Raw genomic sequence first — 10,036 nt, forward strand, 5'->3', positions numbered from 1 at the left:
GCCAGGAAAACCAAAACCCAGATACAATGACATGAACTTTCAAATGAAAGCAAATATATTTCCAGTTATTTAAAAGCTACTCTGAACAGTCACATCTAAATCCCCTGTTTTAAATGCAGTCTCTTGGGAGACCATGAGGATTCCACAGAATCATTTAGGTTGGAAATGACCTTTGAAATTGTTGAATCCAACCGTTAATTAGCACTGCCAAGCCCACCACTAAACCATGTCCCCAAGCACCACATCTACACGTCTTTTAAATACCTCCAGGGATGGTGCGTCCACCACCTCCCTGGGCAGCCTGTGCCAGTGCTTGACCACCCTTTTGGTGAAGAAATTCTTCCTGATACCCCACCTAAACCTCCCCTGGCACAGCCCGAGGCCATTGCCTCTTGTCCCATCACTCCTCATCTGGGAGAAGACACTGACCCCACCTGCCTACAGCCCCTGCCAGGCAGCTGCAGAGCCAGAAGGTCCCCCCCAGCCTCCTCTTCTCCAGGCTCAACCCCCCCAGCTCCCCCAGCCGCCCCCCATCAGCCTGGTGCCCCAGCCCCTTCCCCAGCCCCTGCCCGGCTCCGGACACGCTCCAGCCCCTCCATGGCTCTCCCGCAGTGAGGGGCCCAACGCTGAACCCGCCATCCGAGGTGCAGCCCCACCGGTGCCCAGCGCAGGGGGACGGGCACTGCCCCGGCCCTGCCGGCCACGCCGCTTCAGACACAAGCCACGATGCTGCTGGCCCCCTCGGCCACCCGGGCACGCTGGGGGCTCATGCCCAGCCGGCCACTGACCGGCCCCCCCAGGCCCTTTCCCCCCAGGCAGCTCCCAGCCCCCTGCCCCAGCTGCCGGGGGCTGGTGTGACCCAGGGGCAGGGCCCGGCGCGGGGCCGGGGTGACCCTCACACCACTGGCCCGGGCCCCTCGCACGGCCTGCCCAGCCCCCCCTGCAGAGCCCCCTGCCCCCCGGCAGGTCAGCGCTGCCCCCAGCCCGGTGCCCCCCGCACACTGACCGCGGGAGCCTCGACCCCTCGCCCAGACCGGGACAAAGCCCCGCAACAGGCCTGGCCCCAGCGCCGAGCCCTGGGGACACCCCCTGTGCCCGGCCGCCAGCGGGAGGTGACCCCATTCCCCACCACGCTCTGGGCTCGGCCCTCAGCCGGCTTTTCACCCAGCGAGCAGCACCCCCGGCCCGGCCACCCGCTGCCCCTTTCTCCAGCAGAACGCTGCGGGGAACGGCGTCAAAGGCTGTACTGAGGTCCAGGGGGGACAACACCCACCGCCCTTCCACCATCCACTGGGGTCACCTTGTCACAGAAGGAGATCGGGTCCATCAAGCCAGACCTGCCTCTCATAACCCCGTGCTGGCTGGGCCCGATCCCCGGCTGTCCTGCACGTGCCGTGTGATGGCACCCAGGCTGATCTGCTCCATAACCTTCCCCGGCACCGAGGCCGGCCTGACAGGGCTGTAGTTCCCTGAATCCTCCTTCCACAGCCCTTCTTTAGACGGGTGTCACATCTGATGACTTCCAGTCAACCAGGACCTCGCCAGTTAGCCAGGAGTGCTGATAAATGATGGAGAGTGGCTCCGTGAGCACTTGTGCCAGCTCCCTCCGTACCCTCAGGTGGATCCCATTCAGCCCCAGAGACCTGTGTTTGTCTAACTGGTGTAAAAAGTTCCTGACCATTTCCCCTTGGATTATGGGGGCTTCATTCTGCTCCCCATCCCTATCTTCAGCTCAGGGGGCTAGGGATCCTGAGAACAACTGGTCTTACTATTAAAGACTGAGGCAAAGGGGGCATTAAGTACCTTACCCTTTTCCTCATCCTTTGTCACTATATTTCCCCCCACATCCAATAAAGGTTGGAGATTCTCTTTAGCCCTCCTTTTGTTGCTAGTGTATTTATAGAAACATTTTTTATTGTCTTTTACAGCAGTTGCCAGATTAAGTTCTAGCTGGGCATTGGCCCTGCTAATTTTCTCTCTGTGTAACCTGACATCTCTGTAGTCCTCCTGAGATTCCTGCCCCTTCTTCCAAAGGTCATAAATTCTCTTTGTTTTCCTGATTTCCAGCCAAAGCTCTCTGTTCAGCCAGGCTGGTCTTCTTCCCTTCCCACTCATCTTTCAGCACATGGGGATGGCCTGCTCATGCACCTTTAATACCATTACCAATGTATTTGAACGATCCACAGTTCTCTTTAGCACTGACCTGAACTGTGTTCAAGCTGTACTCATTTCAGACTGGGCCGAAGCCAAAGTTACTGGAGGCCAAGCTTCCCTCAGTTCTGATCCTTCAGCCCGCAGGAACAATTAATTATTTAACAATAAAAATCAGAGCAGACTGCTGTAAGATGTATCTCTGATCACCTCAAGTCATCACCACCACCTCTTCTTGCAGCCCAGAATCACAGAGGGAAAGAAACCCTCTGGCTATTATTCCCTTCTCTGAGGAACAGCTCCGATACAAGGACAGAAGTCAACACTACCTGAGCTATCAGGATGCCCCTGCTCCTCCCAAAACTCCCCGCTTAAGCAGAACCCACAGTTCTGCCAACGACGTGACTGCTCCATGCAAGTACAGGCAGGGTTGGCATCTGCAGAGGTGTCTGTTGGATATAAAGCTAAAAAGAACAATCCAGATTTGCCCACTTCAATAAAAAGCATAGTTTATATCTAAGTGGATTTTAATACAAGTACACCAACTCCAAGGAATGCCAGTTTATTCATTTTAATATTAGGCTTCCCTGCAGTCTTTTTTACTTCAGGTTATTATTTCTCAATCAAAACATTTAGTAATTTTCAAACAGATGAGGAACTATGAGATGTGCTTACCAGGATTAGATATTGCAAGCCACCAAGTAACTTAATAAATGCAAAGCACACAGGTAGCCTTGAAAGCAGGATATCCCACAGCAAGTATCCCAGTTCTACAAGACGACTAAGGCTGAGATACAGAGCAGGGCAGAAAAAAATAAGTTTGCCTGATCTGGACTGGCACACAAAACACTGCAGTGCAAGATACTGCAGTGGCTCTGGACCAAGTCAGACGAGCTTAGCAGGGTTTATTAGCTTGGCTGTCAATGCAGTGCCAGTGAGAGGTGGTGGCAACCCAAGGACAGCAACATGCGGAAGGAACCATGAGGTACAGCAACCAAGCACAAACATTTCCAGGTTCCAAGCAAAGCTCAACTAAAAGCAGTTTGAGAAATGATGATCCACACCAAAGTTTCAGCAGCTGAACCATAAGACGATGCATATGTCTCCAGGCTACCTTCTTACATTCTTACACTGTGTCAATGCTTCACCGTTGCAGTGATCAGGGTGTTCCCTGATCATACTTCATGGTGAATCACATCCCTCATATTTGTTAGGCTTATGAGGACTTCACTTACAGCATCACACATAACTGCTTAACATTCTGTTTGCTGCTGTCTTAGTTCAATCTCCTCACACTTACAATAAGAGAAAAAAAGAACATAAAGTGACTAAGTTAAATTTCTAGAAAAAAAATCCTCCAATTCCCCTTCACTAGAAAGAACACTGGGGTCCAATACCAGAGCTACAACCTACAAAATGAAATCTCACTTGGTGCTTTTCTCACCCCTGCTACAATCCCAGGCTGGGAGAGCCTGTCAGCCAGCTGATCCAAGCGCCCTATACACCCAAACCCAACAGCACAGGGTTGGGGTAGCAGGAGCCCAGCTGTCCTCGCACTTTAACCAGTCACCCGCCAGCTACCTCCACCCAAAGACTAAGCCTACTGCCAGAAGACGAGGTAAGTTAAACAAATTATACCTCTTGTAAGTGTTTGGAGGAGACAGAGTTGTTCTTCAAGGAACAAAGCAATAGCTCTGCCAACTTTTGGGGCAGAAGGAAATCCAATTAATTAAATATTGTACAATTATCCATTTCATATTTGTGGAGCAGCAGCAGAGGTGAGAAACCAACCCACAATATTTTTAATAATTTGTAAAATGAGATAAAATATAAGCTAATGGTAATTTGTTTATGTACTAGCACTATCAGTGCCTTTGAATCCCTGCTTTGAGGATTTAACTAACAAAAGGACAGATTCTGCCAGGTAAAAGTGGACTGTTACTCTGAGCAAACCAGGTCAGTTCCTGATTCTCCAAAGGCCACCCTGCAGCACTGAACAACTCCACGTCACATCAGCCTGGGCCTTGCCAGAGACGGCCCTTCCTTAGGGATACAGCCTCAAAGGAAAACAAGGAACAGCAACCACAAGTGAACATCACTGAATGACAGAAGAGAGAAATTAAGATTCCCCATTAAGTCAAATTTTCTGCAAAGCTCAAGCCTAGGATTTTCTTCCTCTGAGCTTATGAACTGCTCTGTGCCACCCTGACATGTCTTAAAGGCTGACGTGATTATTTTCCCCCAACCTGGCAAAAGACATAGCAAAATCAACCTAGCAATCTTCAGTAAGCGTTGATGTTGGCCTTTCTACAGTGAATCAGGAGAAGAGTGCCAGGACCGTGGGTAACAGTAGAAACTGAGGTTTTTACTTGCCCGTGCTGTGATCTGAAATAGGAAGATAAATACCTGCCCCCTGCGCAGCAGCAGCGCTGCCACAGCCCAGACCTGAGCCAGGGCCGTAGGTGGTGTTGGCCAACGACCCGATCGATCAAAAATCGGAAGGCGATCACCCCCAGAATCACCTGTGTTACAGCGCGGTCAGAGACCCCAACACCTCCGAGCCTCTCAGCCGCAGCCAAGTCTCTCTTCGTCACAAGAACGAACACCTGTTCTTCAGCAGCAGCTCAAAGGCTGCCGTTCCTATTCCTCTGTTCCCCCCAAAATTCGCGTCCGTGTGCGCCCCCCCTTCCCCCGTGGAGGCACAGCCCGCAGCCCCACCCCGTGAGACCCCGGCGGCGGGAGGGGGGTAGCGCCGCCGGGCCCCCTGACAGCGCTCGGGCACCCCGCGGCCCCCGCCTCCCGCCCGGCCGCGGCCCCGGCGCCGCCGCGGGGGGTCCCCGCCGGTGCCCGGGGCAGGGCCCGGCCTCACCCCCCCGTGCCCGCCCCCCTCAGCGCGGGCCGGCAGCGGGGCAGCCCCTCGCCCCCAGCGCCCGCCGGGGAGGGGCGCGGCCGGCGGCAGGTGCCCGAGCCCCCTCCCCGGGGAGGCCGCCCCCGCCCCGGGCGCCGCCCGCACTCACCCTCCGTCGCCATGGCCGCGGCCCGGCCTCCCGCGCTCGCAGCCCGATGGCGGCGGAGCCCCGCGGCCGCGGCGAGGCGAGGAGGCGGCCCGGGCCGCCGCCGCCGCCAGCGGGGAGGAGGGGGCGCGTTGACCCGCGCGGCGCCTCCCCGCCCGGGCGCGGGGGGAGCGGGGCGCGGCGACGGGGGTCCCAGGGGGCTGCGGTAAGGAGCGGCGCTGCCTTCCCCCCGCGGCGGTGCCGCTCCCGGGGGCAGCCGGGCGCCAAGGAGCTGCGGCCCGGCCCGGGGGGCTGCGGCCCGCGGGTTGGGGGGGGTGGCAGCGCGAGGGGCGGCACGCGGCGGCCGCCCCCACCCCCGGGCGCAGCAGCGCCCCGCACCCAGAGCCCCGGCGGGGCGGGGGGGTGGGGTGTGACCGGTGCCCCCGGCTCCCGCGCGTCGTGCCGGGCTCCAGAGGCCGGTGCCCGTCGGCAGCATCGGTGAGGTGCCGCGGCCACCGCCACCCGCACCCCGAGCGGCGTGGCCAGCGCGCAGCACCGCGTCAGAACCGCTCTGGGCACCGCTGTGCTCGTCCGCACGACTCAAACGTGACCTCAGCTTCCATCACAGATACAAAGCTCTCTTCTAAAGAAACAAGTCCATCCCCGTCGCCGATAACCTTTAACAGCAGGCGTCTGGCCCTTCCATCCTCCATTGTCTCCCATACCCACGTTCACAACTCAAGTGGAAGCAGCTGGCTGGCTGTTACAGAAAGCTCAAGCTGTTGCAAGATCATTTTGCTTCGCACATTTCCATTGTAGCCAAACTCCGGCGCCGCATAGAGAAGGCTAACCCAAGTCCTGAAGTTCTGGGAGCAAGACAGCGTTTTAGCACATTTCTCAACCCCTTGTAGCTTACGAAGTTCTTGCAGTGCCATTTCCAAGCATCGGGCTGCACGCAGACAGACCAGGCAAGTATTCCATTAACAGGTTTAACTACATCCCCAGATTTGAGGACAAAGATGAAAACGGGGTGAGGAAGCCAAGCCCGCACACCAAGCTTTGTAAAATGTGAATGGGCAACTCCAGCAGTAGAATGAACTTCAAAATGAAATATTGCAGAAAAGGAGGAATAAAATATCTCTGTCATTTGAAGAACTAGCTATCTATGTCTGATGAGAGAATATAAACTCTCTGCACAGGGTCCTGCCATGCAAAACATTTAAGTATAATACTAGAATAAACCTCAAGGTATCCTCTAGTCCATCTCCTGTCTCCAAAGCAGGATAAGGTCCACCTCAGACAGCCATGTCTGATTTTTTCCAGCATTGTTCTGAACTCCTACAGTAAAAGTCATTCTGCTGTTTATAAGGCCCAACTGTTCACTTAACTGCAGAAATCTATTAAGTAAAGTCACATTGCTGCAGATTATGTAGCTCTGCCTCTGTGAACATGGAAAACAATCAATCACCATTTGCATAAACCCATGTTACAAAGCTGTAAAGACCATTACCTGGAAGACTGTTACATTCACTCTCAAACCCTTTATTTTCCAGGCTAAATTCTCTTGCAGTCCATTTTCTTTTTGTTGCCCCTTTTTTTATTTTTTAGGATTCTCCAATTATTCTAGAGGTGATGTCTACATCCTCCCCAAACTATACACAACACGGATCACCGCTGCTATCCATGGCATTTGGAGTTTTTCACATCACCCCATACTCCTGGATCCACTTTCGGCTTCAGGTCTGCAAAAAACCTTGAGACTGAGAACAGCTGCTTACACAAGCATCCCCGCACTGGTACTTGCATTTAATCTGTCATTCCAAGCTCAGCCTTTTGCACTTACCTTTACTGAATTAGACCGTGTTGATTTCTCACATTATAAGAGTAAAATTTATATTGGAAAATGTCTTCCACTCAAAGTTTCTAAACTGATGTCACCTGTAAGGGTTTTAAGTTTATTCTGCTTTTCATTACCCACATTATACTTGTAAACATTGCATAGCACTAGGTCAAACCTCTGCTTAAGAGGATCTTTTAGCTTTGCCAAAGAAATGCTGATTACTATTGTAGGAACGTAGTTCTTCAGTCAGTTGTACATTCATCTTAAGAGAAGTTTCAGCCAAACCATACTTCTCTAGTTTATTTACAAAAATTATGACAACATCCAGACACATACTGTCACGTTGCCTCACTCCTACCCACCAGGTCAGGTGGAAGTTAGACCAGTGTTAGAGATGAAGTTTCCTGGCAGCCGTTAACTACTGTATTAGCTGAGGCTACAACCAGCAGGGAAGTTACATACTAGAAAACAATATTCTTGGAAGTCTAGATTTACTGTTGTTGGCAGGGGGAAGGGTAGGTTGTTTGGTGGTGTTTTTTTAATGACAGCTATTTGCTTCAATGAAGCATTTTAGGAAGTCCCTCTCCTGTTTTTAAAAGCCTGTAATTGCCCATCAGACTGCAGCAAGGGGTTTTTTGTTGTTTTTTTTAAATGATTACACCAGCATTATGAAACTTTGCTTACAGATGCCTTTAAATTCTCAGGATTACTCTTGTGAAATATTACCCCTGCATACAGTCAGCAGTTCTAAGTCTACCCTTAAGCATAACCTCCATTTTACATCTACATAATTTTATAAACAAATTACAGAAAACTTGGTTTTGTAATTACAATATTAAAATAACTGCTAGTTGAATGCACCCATCTCTGTGCCTAGTCAAGCCTTTCCATACTGCCAATGTGGATTTGCAATAATTTTCAGATATGTGTGGAGGGAAGACTCATGTCACCATATACTGAAAATTCTGAAAAATTCTCCTACTCAGCTCTTTAGATGGTCCAAAGATACAAGGAGATGCAAACAAGATTGTCACATTATGAAAAAGTGCCACTGCACAGGATAGTATTAAACATATTCCTTAAATATGTTAAAATAAATTTATGCTATATATATGCATAGAGGGATTTTTAAAAGTCCGTGGACATATGTTACCATTGTCCGGGTTGGACAACGCAGGCCTGTTAGCTGAAGCTGCAGAGCAGTTTTAAATTGTCCTGGGAACAAGCAGGGTGAGAAAGAAAACAAGCTATACACAAACAAGAAGCCAGGTGCAAAGCGAGTGCTGGGAACCGCGGAATCAACACAATCTCACCCGCACACTCCGATCTGGCGTCTGCAGCATGCCCACCGATCAGCGACACGGATGCCCGCAAGGCCAGAGACTCTTATCCAATCACCTGTGTGTAAAGTCGGGTGAGCGGTCGGTTTAAGTTATAAATATGACCTGCTTGTTTAATAAAGGGAGCACGGCATGTAGCCGTATTGGTGTGATTGTCGTGACTTGGCCGACTCTCCACGGGGAACCCTCTTTGTATATGGAAGAGTAAGTTATCTGAAAGTAGCCTGTCAAAGCGAAAAGCATTTGTAGCTGCGTTTAATCTTCAGTTTCCTTGAGAAAGATACCTGCAAGCTGGAGGGAAACAGAAAATGAGAATTCATTTTCAATTCCCTTCCAGGGACGAATCCAGTCCCACGTAGCTGGAAGACCTAGCTTAACCTTGGTGTCCAGAAACAGCAGAAGAGTACTGGTGCTGTGAAGTTCATCCTTAAGCAGCTTCCTAAGTGAAGAAACTCATAAGAAATCATGAATTTGAAGCTATAGTCCCAATACCTGCTAGAAAGAAGTCTCCTTCTTCATCCGTGTCTTTCCTAGCCAAGAAGACATTCAAGTACTCCACTGCACCTCATCTCCAAATTGCTCCCCCATTACACCCATACTTCTATCCATCCCCTGCAACATCAGGATACCAGAAAGCTTCTCCATCAGCCTGTACACCCACACCCATGGCAGCAGCTGCAACTGACAAACGCAGTATTACCAACAGGATCCTAACTACATTAAGATGAGCAGAAAATACTGAGCAAAAGAAGTTTGGTTAAGTTTCTCATAAGCAGTCTCTTTGTATCTCTTGTACCTGCTCACCAAAAATTAGGAACAGAAATGCTTAAAGACAGAATGAGTTTGTGCTGGTAACAGAAAAGCACAAGCATCGTTATTGTCAGAAAACCCAATTAAAGCCAAACGATTCACAACTTATGGAAATGATACCACCAAAACCTTTATAACTACAGATGAGTTTTTTTTAAACAGACTGCATCTATGGCATGTTCCAGCCACAAACTGAGCCCAGCACCTTAGGAGCAGAAGCGCAGTGGAAGAGTGAACATTAAACCAGGAAAAAGGGATAGAAACTAAGTGCATGTATGATAATACAGTTGAATTTATTACCACTGCAACAATTTCCCCCCCAAAGTAATTAGATCTGGACTAATGACTTTTGGATTCAGCTGTAAAGATTTTGGTCATTCAACTGAATCAAGTTACTATGCACTAAGGTTTTGCCTTTATTATAAGGTGTTTCCTTTCTTCCCGTTAACAAGGTTGAGTGCAACACTGGTGCTTAATTATTAGTTTTTCCAGTGTTCAACCTGTTTGTTATTTAGGCCCATTCCTCCTTACCAACTAATGCATTTAATACAGCCCCCTTTTTATACTCAAAGCATTTGTATTTCCACTTCATGTTTTTTCTTCTGTCAGGGCACTTCAAAGGAATTCCAAGGCCTTTGAGAGTCACACTACTAAACTAGTTCACTCAGTTTATGTCCCTTTAATATTAGAAATCTTTCAAATTTCTATTTTGTATTCCTTCTTCTAGGAGAGGACAACTCAACTTCTTTGGCCTTTCTTGATACTACAGCTATGATCAACTGGAGAAAACAGCAAGGAGAATACCTATCCACGTTCTTCTTGCTGTGGTCAGTCAGGGCTATTTAAGGCTATAGCCTTTCAGGGCCAAATAACACTAATTCTGCTGTTTGTTATTGCTTACA

The sequence above is a fragment of the Falco cherrug genome, chromosome 7 (assembly GCF_023634085.1).
Source record: "Falco cherrug isolate bFalChe1 chromosome 7, bFalChe1.pri, whole genome shotgun sequence".
NCBI lineage: Eukaryota > Metazoa > Chordata > Aves > Falconiformes > Falconidae > Falco > Falco cherrug.